The sequence below is a fragment of the Callorhinus ursinus genome, unplaced genomic scaffold (assembly GCF_003265705.2).
Source record: "Callorhinus ursinus isolate GAN/ISIS: 27379988/994484 unplaced genomic scaffold, GSC_fseal_2.0 scaffold18, whole genome shotgun sequence".
Taxonomy (NCBI): Eukaryota; Metazoa; Chordata; class Mammalia; order Carnivora; family Otariidae; genus Callorhinus; species Callorhinus ursinus.
The window spans coordinates 12336633-12356574 of NW_027397080.1; the positions used below are offsets into that span (position 1 = coordinate 12336633).

At 39.8% G+C, this 19942-nt stretch overlaps 1 protein-coding gene across 5 annotated transcripts in view; it reads right to left on the reverse strand.

Annotated features, from left to right (window-relative positions):
* The window catches only part of ZBTB8A (zinc finger and BTB domain containing 8A), a 90808-nt gene that overhangs the window by 22199 nt on the left and 48667 nt on the right, over positions 1-19942 (reverse strand). The window lies entirely within an intron of this gene.

The window sequence follows — 19942 nt, forward strand, 5'->3', positions numbered from 1 at the left end:
CTCCCCCTTGCCAGGGAGCAGCCTTTCCCTTGTCTGAGGAGACTAGCCTTCCCTTGCCTGAAGACTCTGTAATAACACACCGGAGGCAATGACCTTGCAAGGGGATGCCAATTTTCCTCCAGACACACCTCATCACCCCTTATTGCCACCAGACCATAACCAGAATCAGCATTTCCCAAGGGGATAATGAAAAAGTATCACGTGGGAGGAGATACTTTATACATAAAATATTGCAAGACTTTCCTAATTCACCTTGGCACAAACATGGGAATATGTTTAGTAATGGATTCTGAGGGATAACAATGTGGCTACAGGCTGGATTTACTGCTGGGGGTGCACTTAACCAGAGATTGTGGATTTTATGTGTTAGTTCAAACACTTGGGAATGGCTCTAAAAATTTGTTTCATGGGCAGACCACAACTGGAACTCAAGGATGGACTATATTCAGTGAAGTTGAGATGCCAGAAGCTCTGGGATAATGTGGAGGAAGAAACCTGGATGTCCAGAGGATACTTCCTTCACTAAGACATTGTGGCTGTCATCTATAGGATGGAAATGGCACAAAGGGAGATGTCTTCACCGAAATGGGGATGATGAGGTCCCAGGGTGGCAAAGGCCAAGTGATAGTGGTTAAATGCCAGAGACAATGTGTACGCAATTACCATATATATACAACAGGGGTGGATCTTTGGTGATGGCTAGTTGATCATGTTGTCTCTAGGAATTATCTAGATGAACAGCTTACTAAAGTATTAAATTGATCTATATAACCCAAAAAATCCAACCAACAAACAAAAGCAAAAACAACCAGAAACTCTAGGTCCCTTGAGCATGACTCTGACCTGGTTTGCCATACTGGAGCATGACAGCCTGTCATATACACTGCAGACCTAAATCAATTACAGAACTGGGTTTATTGAACCTTTGATCTAAGTAGTACTATACTACCACAAGTACATACTAGAACATTTCCTTCACGTCTTCCTCAAAGAGACCTGAAATAATGTCCTAGTAAGTCATTACTAAATGAATGTAAATGAAACCACGCAGTAAGGTGACTGAAGACTGGGAAAGAGAACTATCTGGACCTTCCAGGGATTGCCAGATATTGGTTCTGAATTGGTGTTAATCCCTGGGTACCCAGAACACCATTGTGACCCACCAGTCAAAGGAGAGGCTTATTGAGGTCAAGTGATAAATGAGGTTCTGGCCTGAATTGATCTCACCCTATGGCAATTTCCCCAGTTTCTGAAGTATAGTTCCAAAAAGTCCTACTTAGCAACTGGCAGAAGCCCCACATTTGCTCCCTGATCATGGTGTGAGGGCTATTACGGTAAGAAGGAACAAACTTCCTCTCCCTACGAGGATAAACTAAAACCAATACTGCAACTCTAGGGGACATGCAGAGACTAGTGCCAGCAGCAAAGGCTTCAAAGATGTTAGGGTGGTGATTCCTATCGCTTCTGCATTTAATTCACCATTTGGCCTCTGTAGAAGGTGGATGGGTCCTGGAGACTGTAGAGTACAGTGTCCTTAATCAATGAGTAATTCTAATTGTAGCTGTTTTCCAGACGCTTTCCACTGTAACAAATCAACATAGTAGCTGGCACCTGGAAGACAGCCACTGACTTGGAGAGATGTTTTTGTCCCTGTATGGATTAGCAAGAAGCATGAGTAGCAGTTTGCTTTCACCTGTCAGGGACATCACACTTGATGATTCCATGCTGACTGGACACAATGAGCAGAACACAGCCACTATCCTTGATACCTTAGTAAGACAAATGCATGCCAGAAGGTAGGAGACAAAGACCATGAAGATTGAGGGTCCCGCCTCCTTGTTGACATTTTTAGGGGTCCCACGATCTGGGACAAGTTGGGACAAGCCCACAATAAAGTGAAAGACAAACTGTTGTACCTTATGCCCCCCACCATAAAAAACAATTTGTAGGAATCTTTTGGTTTGGGAGCAACACTATACTGCATCTAGGTGCTATTCCAACCTATATACTGAGTAACTCATAAGATGGCGAGGTTTGTTTTGTTTTAAAGATTTTATTTATTTATTTGACAAAGAGAGAGAGCACAAGTAGGCAGAGAGGCAGGCAGAGGGAGAAGGAGAAGCAGGCTCCCTGCTGAGCAGAGAGCCCAACGTGGGGCTCGATCCCAGGACCCGGGATCACGACCTGAGCTGAAGGCAGACACTTAGCTGACTGAGCCACCCAGGCGCCCCAAGATAGCGAGTTTTAACTGTGGCCCAGAGCAAGAAAAGATTCTGCACAAGGTCTAGGCTACAGCGGAGGTTGCTCTGCTTCATAGGTCTAATGACTCAGCAACTCCAGTGGTGTTAGAGGTTTCTGGGAAACAGGGGATGCTGTATGGAGCCTACAACCAGCCCCAGTAGGGGAATCATAGCCCTTAGAATTTGAGAGAAAATTCAATACTTCTTGTATTAGTTAGTGTTCTCCAGAGAAACAGAACCAAAGAATGCATATATGATTTATTACAAGGAATTGGCTCAAATGATTCTGGAGGGTAATAAGTCCAAAAATCTGCAGTTGGCAAGCAGGAGGCCCGGGGGAGCTGACAGTGTGGTTCCAGTCCAAGACTGAAGCCCTGAGAACCAGGAGAGCCAATGTGGGCGAGTTCCAGTTTGAAGGCTGGAAGGCTTGAGACCCCAGGAGAGCCAATGTTTCAGTCTGAGTCCAAAGGAGGGAAAAAACAATGTCCCAGCTCAAGGTAGTCAGGCAGGAGGAAATACTCTCTTCCTTGGGGGAGGATCAGCTTTTTGTTCTATTCAGGCCTTCAACTGATTGGATGAGGCCCACTCATATTAGGGTGGGCAATCTGCTTTACTATCAATTTAAATGTTAAATGCATTCAAAATCATTCTCACAGAAACACTCAGAATGTTTGACCAAAGTACTGGGTACACTGTAGACCAGTTAAATTGACACATAAAATTAACCATCACACCTCTCCAGCAGGTAACTATTCCCCTTTTGAAAAAGAGCTTTTGGGATGCCACCAGGCCCTTGTATTAGAGCTTGATGCCTGATCACAGACATCAAGTGGCTATGCCTGAGTTGCCTATCCTGGGTGTTACTGATGCACCAAATTATACACCTGGCCCTGTGCAGTAGCACCCCATCACCAAGATGAAATGTTATGTACAAGATTGGACTGAACAGGTCCTGAATCCACAAATAAGTTCATGAGCAGGGGGCACATGCCACAGCTCCTACTCCTGGTGCATTGCTGCCTTTCCTCCACTCACACATATGGTTGTTGAGTTCCCTAAACTAGCTGACTGAGGAAGAAACAGTTAAAGCCTGATTTACAGATGGTTCTGCACAATATGCTGGCAGCAGCTGGAAGTGGATGGCAGAAACATCCCAACTCCAATCAGGAGTGTCCCTGAAAGACACTAGTAAAGGAAATCTCCCGTGAGCATCTGACTGTCCACTTAGCATGGACAAAGACATAGACACAGGGCACAGATTTTACCTTGATCATGGACAATGGCTAACAAGTTGGCCAAACAATTAAGGATTTAGAAAGAAATGAATAGAAGGACTGGTGGCCATGTGAGGAAGAGGCATGTGGGGGAAAGACAGGTGGATAGACCTCTTGGAGTGGGCACAGAGTATAAAGTTTTAGTGCTCGTGTCAATGTTTAATAAAGGGGACCCACTACAGAGGAGCCTTTCAGAAATCAGGTGGACAAGATGACCTGTGGCTGTCAGCCAGCCTCCTTCTCTGGCTGCCATGAAACTTGCCATGTACTCTGCCACCCAGAAGCAGCTCACCTGATAAAATGGTAGAATAACCAACTGAATATTCCATTATGACCCCATCTGAGAGATGATACTCTGAGAAATAATGGTGCTATCCAAATGGATGTGGTATATGCTTTTAACCACTGACCAATATATAATGCTATTTTTTCCATAGCTAGAATATTTAATTCTAGAAATCAAGGGATGGAAGTGTTTTCACTTTTACCTCTAATAACTCACTTACAGAATCTTTGCTTTCTCTCCCTGCCACGGTCTTGGCTCCCAAGATAGGAACATTTCCAGCAGGGAAACATCACACGATTCCATTAAAAAAAAATTTTTTAAGGGGGGTAGGGGCAGACGGAGAGAAAGAGAGACTCTTAAGCAAGCTCCATGCCCAGTGTGAGCCCGACATGGAGCTCCATTTCACAACCCTGAGATCATGACCTGAACAGAAATCAAGAGTTGGACACTTAACTGACAGCCACCGAGGTGTCCCGATTCCATTAGATTTGATTATGACTGACCTAAAAGAGGAATTAACATCTCCCATTTTGGGAGAGGGTGAGGGCATCTTTTTTTGTACTAAGGATAGTTACATAATGTAAAGCAGACTCATGAATTTGCTTAGAATTTTAAATATGGGGGGGCATCTGGATGGTACAGTCAGTTGGGCCGCTAACTCTTGGTTTCTGCTTGGGTGGTAGTCTCAGGGTCGTGAGATCGAGCCCCATGTTGGACTCCATGCTCAGCGAGGAGTCTGCTTGAGATTCTCTCTCCCTCTCCCTTTGCCCCTCCCGCTCATACGCACACACACTCTCTCTCTCAAAATAAGTAAGTCTTAAAAAAAAAAAAAAGAATCTTAAATATGGGAAAAGTGGTATATACAGATGACAGGTTGCCCAGAGGGTGGTCTCTGCTGGTCATTTACATGTTGTCTCTCCACTCAACACCTGCCGTGCTCTACTCTCTACTGATGGAACTGGAATTCTACAGATGGCATTTCCCAGGCTTCCTTCCTTGCAGCTGGCTTCCTGTTCGATTCTATCAATAGGAAGCACTGATAGGAAGTCAGTCGAAGGAAAAGAAGTTTCCTGTTTGGGGCAGTAGAAATGCAGCAGTTGCTAGTGGCTGCTGGTTGTTGGGTGTAGTGGCATAGGGCTGGGTGATGCTGGACTCCACAGCCTCTCTACCCTTTGGACTTTCCATCTCTGATAGAAGTGGAAGCTCTTTGGCAGACCCAGAGCTGATCGTGACGGCAGCTCAACTGCCCAGCAGCCAGCACAGACTTACGGGCTCCAGGTCAGGGGCACCGCAGCTTCTGATGTATGGTTAGAATCCTTCTCACTCCCCGCTTTTCCATTTTGCTGTTCTAGCCCTTCTTAGACCTTCAGCACCGATTTCATATATTCAATTCCCTCTCTTTGAAATACCCAGAGTGGTTTCTGTTTTCCTGAGTAGACCCTGACTGATAACATTTCTAGGACCAAAAATAGATAAATCAGCTGTCTAAGAAAAGGATCTATCCTGAGACTTGCCCTTCTGGGCAAATGACATGTAATCTTTCCTCTCAGCGTCTCTCTCTCTCTTTTTTTTTTTTTTTTAAGATTTTATTTATTTGATAGGGAGAGACACAGTGAGAAAGGGAACACAAGCAGGGGGAGTGGGAGAGGGAGAAGCAGGCTTCCCGCGGAGCAGGGAGCCCGATGCGGGGCTCGATCCCAGGACCCTGGGACCATGACCTGAGCCGAAGGCAGACGCTTAACGACTGAGCCACCCAGGCGCCCCACTCTCAGCGTCTCTCTTACCTTTTCTTTATTAGAAACAATCGTCGTCAACTGGAAACTGCACTTATTTTTGTCCTTAACTTCTTTAAGCAGAATTTTAAACACTCACCAAAGCAGAGTAGGTAACATACGGAATGCTTGCGTATTTACTACCCAGCTTTAACACGGATCAGTTTTGCTGATTTTCCATCTTGTCTCAGCCTCCACTTTTTTTCCCCAGAATATTTAAAAATCAGATCACAGGCATTAAGTCACGTCACTCATAACCTTTCAGGAGCACTTCTACATGATCCTCCTTCCATTTCTGTTATTATACTTGGACCTCTGTCATCTTCATGGGCACAGCATCCCTTTCTCTTCCTCGGCATAGGATTCCTATTTTTCTTTTGGGAGCTGCCTTCCACAACTTGGTGGTGCTGCTCATATCTTAGCCTCGCTGAGCCCGTGGAGACACATGACCAGACTGGTCAGTCTGAGTCCTCCTTTAGGGCGTATCATGGAAGCTCTCGCTACATGAGAACATGGGCCTTAAGAATCATAAAAGCCTAGAACTATAAAAAGGTACCTTCAACAAGTGATTAACCGACCTAAGAGTGATGTTAACACAGTGGAAAGCCAGACAAAACTGTTCTAGAGAGTCCTGAAGACACTATCCTAACTCCTGGATCTAGCAATGCCTAAAGCCAATGCTCCTTCTAGATTTGTAATTATAAGAGCCAATACATTTCCTTTTCTGTTGAAACTTGAATTTCTATAATGTGTGACCAAGAGTCATTTATTCCTAATTTGTGACACTCTCCAAGGCTGCAACTGCAGCCCATTCAAGAGTACTCTATTTAGCAGAGAGAACACATTTTCATAAATGGGAACATTAATGTACTCAGTGCAATTCAGGTTATCATATCACTAAAGCATAGTCTCTGGTGCGGCTATGTTGCAGTTGTTTTTTCCTTCATATCCCCTGAAGTCCTAGCATGCCTGCGGGCAAAAATTTCCTTCAGTTTCGTTCATGTACATAGTTGTGAATCATTCCTTTGCAGGCTACAATAACTTTATGGTACTTTCCATGATGTCAGAAGTCTTCCACCAGGGGCGCCTGGGTGGCTCAGTTGGTTAAGCGACTGCCTTCGGCTCAAGTCATGATCTCAGGGTCCTGGGATCGAGCCCCGCATCGGGCTCCCTGCTCGGCGGGGAGTCTGCTTCTCCCTCTCCCACTCCCCCTGCTTGTGTTCCCTCTCTCGCTGTCTCTCTGTCAAATAAATAAATAAAATCTTAAAAAAAAAAAAAAAGAAGTCTTCCACCAATCTCTAATTAACAGCTGACAAGCTTTTTGAAGGTGTTCTCCTGGCTCAAGCTACTGTAAAATATCCATTTTATTTTGTTTTTAAAGATTTTATTTATTTATTTGTGAAAGAGAGCGAGCACAAGTAGGGGGAGTGGCAGGCAGAGGGAGAAGCAGACTCACCACTGAGCAGGGAGCCCGATGTGGGGCTCGATTCCAGGACCCTGGGATCATGACCTGAGCCAAAGGCGGACGCTTAACCAACTGAGCCCCCCAGGTGTCCCTAAAATATCCATTTTAAAATCTGAAGTAATATAACTTTAGCCTTAACACTTGCATACCTGTGATAAGTCATTATGGGCCAAAACCATTTAGCAGAACACGTAATAATGACAGAAGGGGAGATCATGGCCTAGGAACACAAGCAGATTAGTGAGGCCTCTCAAACTCAGGAACATACAATCTGCGAAATCAGTTCTCATCAGTGCTAACTGTATTGAACTGGCTGGGCAGTTCTTTTAAAAACGCATTAACAACAATGCAGTAGTGTATCAAATGTATAAATATGAACATATTTAGAGGTGAAGAGCATTCTAATAAATGAATGCTCAAGGAGCTATGTCTATAATGAAGTTTCTTCCATGTTTAATGTAATCCAGATTCTGGCTAATAGTAGGCTTCAAAATCCCACTTCAAAATCCAGAAATTATTATATAAAAAAGACTGAATCAGATGGTTAGAGATTGGGGCCTTTGTATTCTCATTCTATGCCCAAAGACCCAGCCTTTTCTGAGTTCTTGTATGCCTCCAGAGCACAGACAAACAAGGACACTATGCTAACAGAAGGAGAACATACTCAGGGCTATGCCATACACCTGCCAAAACAAGACATCCGGGAATATTGCTAGAGAAGCATCAAATCAATATCCAATTTTTTACTATCACATCCTGTCAGTTAAAATCTAATAATTCCTCTATTCTCCTTTGAATCATGGTCATGGGTTATGACTTTACAATTTTTTGCTATTATAACTGATACAGCAACGAACACGTTTGCACACAGATCCTTGAGCACTTGTGAAATTACCTGATTCCTAGAAGTGGAGTTGCTGAGTGGGTGCAGATTACCTTTCCAAAACATTATATCAGTTTGTATCTTCACCAACAGAGAGTCTTTTCCTCCAATACTTTCATTAACTCCCAATGTTATCTCTTTTTAAAGTGCTTTCCTATCTACCCTTAGGGGGAAAAATACCAGGAAAATATCAATACTATTATTTAACACTGTCCTGGATGTACTAGCCAATGAATTAGGCAAGATAATTACATATAAAATATGAATATTGGAAAGGATGAAAGAGTTATTGTTATTGCAGGTGATATTATGTATTTTTAAAATGCAAAAGTCGGGGCAGCTGGGTGGCTCAGTCAGTTGGGTGTCTGACTCTTGGCCACAGCTCAGGTCTTGATCTCAGTGTCACGAGTTCAAGCCCCACATTGGGCTCCACGCTGGGCACGAAGACTACTTAAAAAAATATGCAAAAGTAAAATTAGAAAACTATTTTCTAAAGTAAAATACTTGGGCTTTTCCCATGTTGGAATAACTGGTACTAGACTTGGCATTCTGCTATAAACAATTAGAAAACTGAATAAAACACATGAAAAAATGTTTTTAGACAATAAAAACAGGAAAAGTGAGACGATGATCCCTGAGAATCAAATGAGGCAAGCCAATCACTTTGGCTTTCTGGACTGTGATACAGGAAGGGGAAATCAAAAGGGACTGAACAGGGGTGTCAGGCTGGCTCAGTCCATGGAGAATGTCACTCTTAATCTCAGGGTTGTGAGTTCAAGCCCCATGTTGGGTGTGGAGCCTATTTAAAAAAAAAAAGCAGAGGTGGGGGATGGGGGCTGAGGTACCTGGAAGTTGTAGGGTAAAGTACCAGAGGAGACAACCACACAGGCAATAGGGTCAATAAATCTGTATAGGAATATTCTAAGTCTGTGCTAAACATTAATCTGTACGTGTAGTGTGAAACTTCAAGAGTCTAGTAAAGAGAAGAAGAAGTCTAAGCAGAAAAATTCCCAGAGCTCATGGAGAGTTAAAAGACAATTAAGTTTTGACCAGCCAGAGTAAGAATTCTTCACTGAACACCGAGGGAATTAAATAGAGAATGCAGAACAGTAACACCTTAGTAGAAGGACTAACCTAACTCAACAGTAAAGATCATTCTAGAACTGTCCCCTAAACTCAAAAACAGGCCTTAAATCATCAAGCTGATCCCTTAGCAACTTAACAAACAAGTAAACCAAAAATTCAAAGTCTTTAAAGATACGAAATTCAGACACTCAAAAACACATTTACTTTGTCCATCATCCCATCAAAAAGTACTAGACATGTGAAAAAAGAAGTCATGCTAGAATCAGAAGAAAAATTAGTCAATAGATTCAGAAATGAATGCTACACTTAGCAAAGATGTAAAAAGTTATTATATACATATTCAAAATTTAAAGAAAAACATCAATATAGAGAAAAAGAAGATATTAAAAACAATCAAGTAAAATTCCTAGAAACAAAGAATACAATATCTGAAATTAAAAATTCACTAGATGGGCTTAATAATAGCAGGTTATGAACTGCAGAGGAATAATCCATGAATGTGAAGACATAGCGATGGATTATTTGATGTAAAAAAAAGAATGATAAAAAATGAACAGAGCCTTAGTGACATGTGGAACAATATTAAATGGTATAATATGTTTGTAACTGGGGTTCTGGAAAAGACGGAAGCAGAAAAACTATTGGAAGAAAAGATGAGAAAGAGAAATACATTATATATCAGAGGTTTGCAAACTTTTGCTGTAAAAGGCAAGATAGTAAATATTTTAGGTTTTACAGGCCAATGGTCTCTGTTGCAACAACTCAACTCTGCCACTGTAGCACAAAATATACCATAAACAACACATAAATGAATGGCTGTGGTTTTACTTATGAAAGCAGATAGGGATCCGGACTTGACCTGAAGACTGTAGTTTGCCAACCCCTGGTATATGTGAAGTGGTGTGATATGTGATGAGTGATAAATGCATACTGTGATGAGGGAAATGCGTGTTGTAACCCTTAGAGCAACCATTAAACATAAAACAAAGAGTGTAAGCTAATAAGCCAACAGTGGAGATAAAATGGAGATAAAGTGGAGAATACAAAAATTACTCAATAGTCTTTATCGAGGCAGGATAAGGAAAAGGCAGAAAAGAGCAGGAAAGAAACAAAATCAGATGATATAAATAAAGAACAAACAGGAAGATGGTATATTTAAATCCAACTATATTGATAATTACATTAAATCCAAATATTCAGAACTCCACTTAAAAAGATTATCAGACTGGATGAAAAATGACCAAATATATGCTATCTACAAGAAATTCACTTTAAATATAGATACAGATGTTAAGAGTAAATAAATGTAAAAAGGATACCATGAAAACGCTAACTGTAAGAGAGATGGATGATTATATTAATATCAGACAAAGTAGGCTCAAGACAATACTAGAGCTAAAAAGATTTTATAATTATAAAAATATTAATTCACTGAGAAAATATAACCAAAAGTATCTATGTACCTAATAACAGAGGTTCAAAATACAGAAAGCAAAAACTGGCAGAAGTGAAGAGAAATACTGAAATTCATATTTATTGTTGTATATTTCAACACTCCTCAGTAACTGATAGAAGGAATAGATAAAAAAATCGATAAGTGTATAAAACACTTGGCCAACACTATCAACCAATTTGACCAAATTGATATTTATAGAACACTCTACACAACAGCAGCAAAATATACATTCTTTTTAAGTGCATTTCAAACATTTACCAAGACAGACTATAGGCTTAGCCATAAAACAACTTTTAATATATTTAAAGGATTGCAATCATATAAAGTATATTCTCTGACCATATGGAATTAAATTAGACATCAATAGCAAATGAAAATCCCCCCAAATTTGGAAATTGAAGGTTAAACTTCTAAATAACCTATGTATAAAACAAATCACTAGCAATTCTAGAAAGTTTCTAGAATTTTCAAATTCAAACTTTTTGAAATGCATGAAACAATATATCAAAATTTGTTATTTTCAGTTAAAGCAATGTTTAGGGGAAAATGTATAGCTTCAAATGCTTATATTAAAAAAGAAAAAAGTTCTAAGACTCAGTGAGTTAAGTTTCTACATAAGAAGCTAGAAAAAGGAGATCAAATTATACCCAATATAAGGAAAAGGAAGAAAATAAAGACAAGATCAGAAATAAATGAAATAGAAACTGAGCAAATGAAAGAAAATCAATGAAACCAAAAGCTAGTTCTCTATATCAATATCAATAAATTGATCAATAGTAATAAAACTGATATGAATATCAATGAAATTTATCAATCTCTAGCTTGACCAATTAACAAAAAAAATAAAAAATGCAAAATTACCAATATCAGGAATAAAAGAGGGAAACATCATTACAGATCCTATAGACATTAAAAATATATATACATATTATGAACAACTCTTTGTCAACAGTTCAACAATTTAGATGAAATGAACACTTTTTTTTTTTTGAGAGAGGGAGGGGAGGACTGAGGGAGAGAGAGAGAATCTTAAGCAGGTTCCACACCCAGCACAGAGCCCAACATAGGACTCAATGTCACAAGCCTGAGATCATGACCTGAGTCAAAATCAAAAGTTGGACACTTAACTGACTGAGCCACATAGCGACCCTGAAATGAACACATTTCTTAAGAGATATAAATGGTCAAAACTGATACAAGAAAAAATAAAAAGTCTGAACAGCCATATATCAATCGAAGAAACTGAACATATACTATTAAAGAAATTAAAAATGTAATTTCAAAATCTGCCCACAAAAAAGACTCTGCCCAAATGACTTCAATGTTAAATTCTATTAGACATTAAGGAAGACATAATACACAACCCATACAAACACTCAGGAAATAAGGAAGGAGGAAAACTTCCCAACTCTTTTTATGAGGCTGGTATACTGGTACCTAAACCAAAGACACTGTAAGAAAAGAAACTACAGAATAATATCCTTTGTAAACACAGACAGAAAAAATGCATAACATTATATTAGCAAATCAAATATATAAAAAGACAACAACAACTGTTTTACTCCAGGAATGCAAGATAGTTTAACAGTTGAAAATCAATCCACGCAATTCACAACGTTAACAGAATAAATTAAGAAAAAAAATGATTATCAATAGATGCAGAGGGGTGCCTGGCTGGGTCAGTCGGTTAAGTGGCTGCCTTTAGCTCAGGTCATGATCTTAGGGTCCTGGGATCAAGCCCCACGAGCAGCTCCCTGCTCACTGGGGGGTCTGCTTCTCCCTCTCCCTCTGCCTCTTCCCTGCCCATATGCAGGCATGCTCTCTCTCTCCCTCTCTCTCACATGAATAAATAGATCAATAAATCAATAGATGCAGAAAAAGCATTTGAAAAATTAAACATGCATTCATAAAAAAAACCATGCATTCATGATAAAAACTCTAGCAAAACAGGAACAGAAGGGAACTTCCCCAGCCTGGTAAAGAATATCTACAAAAAGCAAAAGATTGAATGCTTTCCCCTCTAAGACAGGGAGCAGGGCAAAGATTTGTGCTCTCACCACTTCTCTTCAACATTGACCTGTGTCTTGGTCAATGTAATAAGAAATGAAAAAGAAATAAAAGACAGTGAAAAGGAAGAAAAAAAGTTTTGTTTACTCACTGTACAAATAAGTAGATCCCAAGAGAAATCATGTACATAGAAAACCCCCAGAGATCTACAGAGACTCTTCTAGAACTAATAACGGAATTTAACAAGGTCATGGGATATAAGGTCAGTCAACATATAAAAATTAATTCTACTTGTATAAGTTAATAATGAACAATTAGAAAATGAAATTTTAAAAAATGCATTCATTAAAACATTAAAAAACATGAAACACTTAGGGATCAAGTTAATAAAATATATGCAAACTCTGTATACTGAAAACTACAAAATGGCTGAGAAATGTCAAAGATCTAAATAAATGGAGAGACAGGCTATATACACAAATCAGAAGACCAAAACAGTTAATATGTCAATTCTACTCAAATTAACCTATGGAATCCATGTAATCTCAATCAAAATCCAAAAAGCTTCTTTTTGTAGAAATTACCAAGCTGATTCTAAAATTTATAGGATATGCAATGGACCTAGAATAGCCAAAACAATGTTGAAAAGAATAAAAGGGACTTGCCTTACAAGGTTTTAAAATTTAATATAACTACAGTGACCGAGACAGTGTAGTATTTTTTTAAAGATTATTTATTTATTTTAGAGATGGGACAGGGGAAGGAGCAGAGGGAGAGGGACAAGCAGACTCCATGCTAAGCACAGAGCCCTACTTGGGGCTTGATCCTACAACCTTGCGATCATGACCTGAGGTGAAATCAAGGGTAGGATCCTCAACTGGCTGAGCCCCCCAGGCTCCCTGACAGTGTAGGATTAACATTAGGATAGGCACATAGATCAATGGAATAGAAGAGAGCCCAGAAATATACGCACAAATATATTATCAATTTTATCAAATTTTTAAAAAGGTGCCACAATAACTCAATGTAGAAATACTAATGTTTTCAAATAAATGGTGCCAGAACTCGGTATCCATTACAGGAGAAAAAAATGAACCTTGACCCTTACTTTACACCACACACAAATTTTAAACTCAAAATGGATCACAAAACTAAATGTAAAAGTCAAATTTCTAGAAGAAAATATGGGAGAAAATCTTCAGGACTTTGGGTTAGGCAAAGATTTCTTTCCTTTTTTTTGAGAGAGAGAGAACGCGTGAGTAGGGGGAGGGGCAGTGGCAGAGGGAGAGAGAATCTCAAGCAGGATCCACACTCAGTGCAGAGCCTGACATGGGGCTCAATCTCACAACCCTGAGATCATGACCTGAGCCGAAATCAAGAGTTGGTTGCTTAACCAACTGAACTACCCAGGCATCCCTCATTGTTTTTTTAAAGATTTATTTATTTATTTGAGAGAGAGCAGGCGGGGGGGTGGTGGCAGAGAGGGAGAGACAGTCCCAGGCAGATTCCACACTCAGCACAGAGCCGGAGGTAGGGCTCAATCTCACGACCTTGAGATCACATCCTGAGCCGAACCAGGAGTCTGAAGCTTAACAGACTGCGCCACACAGGCACCCTCTTTTTTTATTTTAAAGTTTATTTATTTTAGTAATCTTTACATCCAACGTGGGGCTTGAACCCATGACCCCAAGATCAAGAGAGACACACTCTTCCAACCAAGCCAGCCAGGCAGCCATAGACAAAGATTTCTTTTCTTTTTTTTTTTTTTTTTTTTAAGATTTTATTTACTTATCTGACACAGAGAGAGAGCACAAGCAGGGAGAGCAGCCGGCAGAGGGAGAGGGACAAGCAGGCTCCCCGCTGAGCAAGGACCCCGATGTGGGGCTCAATCCCAGGACCCCAGGATCGTGGACTTGAGCCAAAGGCAGACGCTTAACCAACTGAGCCACCCAGGCGCCCTAGACAAAGATTTCTTAGCACACAAAAAGCATGGATCATAAAAAAAATTTGACAAATTCTGCACTTTGAACAATACTATTAAGGAAATGAGAAGCCAAGCCATGAATTAGAATACAGTATTTGCAATACATATATCTGACAAAAGACTCGTATCCGGAATATATAAAGACATCAAACAACTCAATAATAGGACAAACTATATGACATTGGCAAATGATTTGAACAGATATTTCCAAAAAGAAGATATACAAATTAGCACATGAAAAGATGTTTGACGTCATTCCTTTTTTTTTTTGAGAGAGAGAGAGAGAGCGCTCGCGTGGGCACCGGCACGGAGAGAAGAGAGGCTGACAGAGAATCTTCAGCAGGCTCCATGCCCCGTGCAGACCCTGATCAGGGGCTCGATTGCATGACCCTGAGATCATGACCTGAGCCCAAATTAAGAGTCCCATGTTTAACCAATTGAGCCACCCAGGTGTCCCTAACATCATTCTTCATACACTTCATACAGGAGATGAAAATTAAAGCCACAATTAAATGTCATATACACAGGGGTGCCTGGGTGGCTCAGTCGGTTAAGCCTCTGACCCTTGATTTCAGCTCAGGGTCGTGGGATTGAGCCCCACCTTGGGCTCTGCACTCAGCGTGGAGTCCGCTTGTCCCTCTCTCCTCTCCCTCTCTCTGTCAAATAAATAAATGAATAAAATCTTTTAAAAAAAAGTCATTACACACATACTATCCTGGCTAAAACTAAAAAGATGGACAGTATCAAGTGTAGTCAAGAACGTGGAGAAACCGGATCTCACCACTGCTGGCGGGAATATGAAATGAGACAATCAGTCACTCTGGAAAACTGTTCAGCAGTTCTAATAAAGTTATACCAGCTTTTGAGCCAATGATTTCATTCCTAAGTATTTACCCAAGAGAAATGAACACATACGTCCACTAAGAGACCTGCACAAGAATTTTCATAGCTGCTTCATTCATACTAGCCCCAAACTGGAAAGAAAACATCCATCAGCTGGTGAATAGCTACACTGTGGTACATCCGTACCATGTAATAGTACTGAGCAACAGAAAGGAACAAACCTCGGATACACACAATGACCTGAATGAATCTCAAAAGTGTCAGCCTCAACAAAAGAAGCCCGACACAAAAGAGTACATACTGGGAGATCCCCTTTAAAAGAAATTCTAGAACAGGCGAAACTAATCCAGAGTGACAGAATTAGGAGATTAATAGTTGCCTGGGACTGTGAGTGAGACAGATAGGGGGGTTTAGCTACAGAAAGGCATAAAGGAGAAAAAAAAAGGAGGGAAATTTTGGGTGATGGAAATATTCTATATCTCACTTACGGTGACTGTTACACACGAATATATGTCAAAACCCATTGAATTGTACACTTCAAATGGGTGCATTTTATTGAATGTAAATTATACCTTAATAAACTCAATTAAATAAAAACTTCTAGAAACAAAAGAATCTGGTAAGATAGTCACTTATAAAATTAATACACAAAAATAAATAGGTAGTTAGCAGATACAGTGGAAGACCCCTTCCACAAAAATAGTTGAAATGAAATATTTTAATAAGAAGCATGCAGGAAGTTTATGACAAAAATAGCAAAACCCTACTGAGGATCATAAAAGAACACCTGAATAGAGAGATTACTGTATTAGCTTCCTGGCTGGTCTCTGCTTTTTCCAGAGGGATCTACTCAAACCCAAGTCAGAGCATAGCATTCCTCTACTCAAAACCACCACTTGGAAGGGAATCTGAAATCTTTACCCTGGTCTAGAAAGGTTGGAAGATCTCCTTTCCTCCCACTTTATCCAAGTCTTTGCTTTCAGTGTCACGTCATCGGAGGTTATCTTGACAAGCCCGTCTGCAGCGTGACCACAGCTCATTATGGCTCCCTGGCTAGTGTCAGAGAAACTACGTCCTACGAGGCATGGTCTAGAAACTGGGGGAGAGGATTCAAAGGAAACATGAGAGTTGTCTTCCCATACTGAAGGGCAGTTAGGTAGAAGAAGCAGACTTCTTCTTTCAGTCGCTCCAATAGACAAATCCTCTGGACCAATTGCTAGCTTGTAAGCCCCCAAAGGGCAAGGACTCTGTTTTGTTCACCTCTGCATCCCTACCACAGAGCAGAATGTCTGGCACATGGTGCTCAATCAGTATTTATTAAATGAACATTCAGGGTGGTTCTGAAAAGCAAAGCGGACAAATGGATGGGACTTCAGGAGCCAGATTTTAGCTCAATCTAAAGAACAGCTTTTTAGAAATGAGAACTTAATGGGCTTTTTTGAGCTCAGGTGTCCCGATCTAGTGCCTTCATATCTACATGCAAGCAAACTGAGCTTTGCTAAGCATTAAGTCAGTAGTTATCATTCTGCTTGTCTCAATCCATTACTGGGTTTTGAAATCAATTTAGTGGGTGACAACTAGGATTTAAAGAACACAAATGGAATTTAAAATGTTAGAGCTTACTGCAAGTAGTAAGAATTCTTTCATGAATTTTTTTGTTTCAGATAGATTAACATGCAGAATCACAAATATGTGTGTACTGGGTCATGATGTAAAATACATTTCTTACCACGGGCCTTGGTAAAACAAATTGAGAAGTACCGGGTTCAGCAGTTCAACAACAGAATTTGCCCCTTTGCAAAGTAACGAGTCCTATATTTCTGTTGTAGCAGAGGCGGAATGTCAGTGATTTAGGATGAATGCACTTGGGGTGAGGTGGGACTGCATGATTTCAGGAATTTCTATTTTTTCTTTATATTCATCCACCTTTTCCAAGGTGATTATCTCTCTTTTTAAAAGCAATTTCAAGTAGTTTTAAATAAAATACATATGCAATGTTTTTAAAAATAGAAATTAGAAATTTAAAATGGAGGTGAGATGATTTCTGTACATTTACATTTAACACCATTTGTCCTGGAATCCAAGGCAAAAACAAAAAACAGGGAAACGAATGATTTATATAGTGCTCACATAATTTCCCCAGTAAAAATGAGCATTTTTCTGGCACTAACTTCTAGGAGGAATTTGTCACATGAATCCTTATATGAGGATGCTAAATGTCATCAGAGAGAATATTTGAACTAATACAATAAACTTCCTAATTGGTCTCTTGGCCTTTTATCTTTCTCCCTTCAATCCACCCTAAAGTATGTTATCTTTCTGGATTCTGCTGCTTAAAATTCTTTAATAGCTCCTTCCTGCCTACTGGATAAAGTCCCTATTTGTATGACTGGATCGAATACTCTCTGGGACCCTGCTTCTGCCAATCTCTGCAATGCTCATCTTCTACCACCTACCTCGCCTCCTGTCCTTAGGTACAATGCCAATTCCTGGGCACATGGTACCCTTCACGCTGCCAACCTTTTGTCCATGTTGTGCCTGTGCTGTAGTAAAACCATCCTTCTCAATCTGAGAAGCTCTTGCTTCTCCTTCAGAATCAGCTTAAACAGCACCAGCCTTGGGAAACTTTCCTTGACTTCCCTGGGCTAATGTTAACTTCGATTTCCTACATACAGTACTATATACATGTACTTCGTGGCAATTGCTGGACTGCATCTGTCTATTTTAACATATGTTTCCCTGTGACACGGCAATATCCATACGAGTAGAGACTACGTCTATGTGTAAGCCTGGCCTTAGTTTAATGTTTGGTATGTCGGAGGCACTCGATCAATATTCTCACCAGTGTCCTTACTGAACTAACAAAGGTTCTTTACATGACTTTCCCTATATGTTGGCTCCAAGTCAAGGACATCCTATAATGAATTTAATGAAAGCATTCCAACGCGAACTAATAATAGGCTTTAGTATCTTGTTCTTTGGAATTTGATCTTGACATGGGGCTCAAGCTGATCAGCTATCAACCTTTCTCATGCCTCCACTATACTCCACATAACTTTACTGTGACATCTATAACACTAATTTGTGTATCTGTCTTTTCCTGTAAACTCTTTAAAGCCAGGTAGAGTCACTCATTTTCTTTTTTTAATCTCTATTTTATGATACAGAGTCTGGTCTATAATTGGCTCTCAATAAAAGCTTGTTGGTGATAAAATATGTCTATTTCAGTCTAAAACCTAGCATCTGAATAGAACATTCCAGTAAAGTCAACAACAGAACAAGAGTGACCACTAATACCACAATTACTTAACACTGTTCTAGAGGCATTAGCCAAGGCAATTAATTTGAGAAAGAAACTAGAAAAAGAACCGCTGGAAAATAGGAGGTAAAATTATCATCATTTGCAGCTAATATGATTGTATACCTGAGAAATGCAAGAGATTCGACTGCAAAATGACCACAAACAAGAAGCTGGGGAAAGAGGTTATAAAATGAGTATTAGAAATCAGTAACTTTCATATATACAAAAAAACCCACATTAGGTAAGAGATATAATGGAATAAAAGACTCCCATTTTCAATAGCACCAAAATTATAAAATACCTGGGAATAAATTTAACAAGAAGCGCATAAGACTCATATGAAGAAAACTAAGAGACATAAGAGGAGACTATGGAAAGCCAAGACTTTTGAATTAGAAAATTCAACATATTGGGTGTCAGTTCTTCCTAAAATATGTTATAATAACATGACCATAATAAAAACACCAGCAGGTTATTTTAAGATCAATACAAGTTGCTGCTAAAGTTTTATGGAAAAATAAACAAGAATAGCTAGTTGAATTATGAAAAAGAAGAACAAAGAGAAGGAATTAGCACCAACATCTATTTAATTATACTTCCTCAGTATAATTAAAACCGTGATGCTGGTGATAAAGAAAATGGCCAGTGGAATATATTTGAAAATCCAAACATATGCTCCAGTATTGGTGGGAATTTAATATATGATGAACCTGTGGTGAAAAAAATGAGCAGTTTAACAAGGGGCACTGAGGCAATTTTAGCTTTCCAGAAAAAAAAAATTAAGCTGGATTTATACTTCCCATCTCATACCAGGATAAATTCCATATGGATCAAAGATTGAAGTGTGAACACAAAGCCATAGAAGTTCTAAGAGAAAATATGGGAGACTCTATAAACTCAGAGTGGGAAGGGCCTGGGGCTCAAAATGCAGAAGCCATAAAATAAAAGGCTGATACATTTGATTACAGAAAGATGAAACATAATCCTGCATGGCCAAAACATACCATAAGCAAAGGCAAAAGACATATCACAACGTGGCATAAAAGTCTACCAGAGAAAAGGGTCACTCCACCGAGCTTCTAAGAAATTGGCAAGTCAAATAACAATAACCCTAAGACAAAATGAGACGAGACAGTTCCCAGGAAAAGAAACACAAACGTCCCTTATCATATGAAAAGTACGTTTAACCTTGGTCATAAAAGTATAAATGCACATTAAAACCACATAGATGTATCATTTTTCCCCTCCCAAGGCATCAAAAAATCCAAAAATGTGACAATATCGATAAGAACGTGGGAAAACAGGGGTGCCTGGGTGGCTCAGTTGGTTGAGCATCTGACTCGTG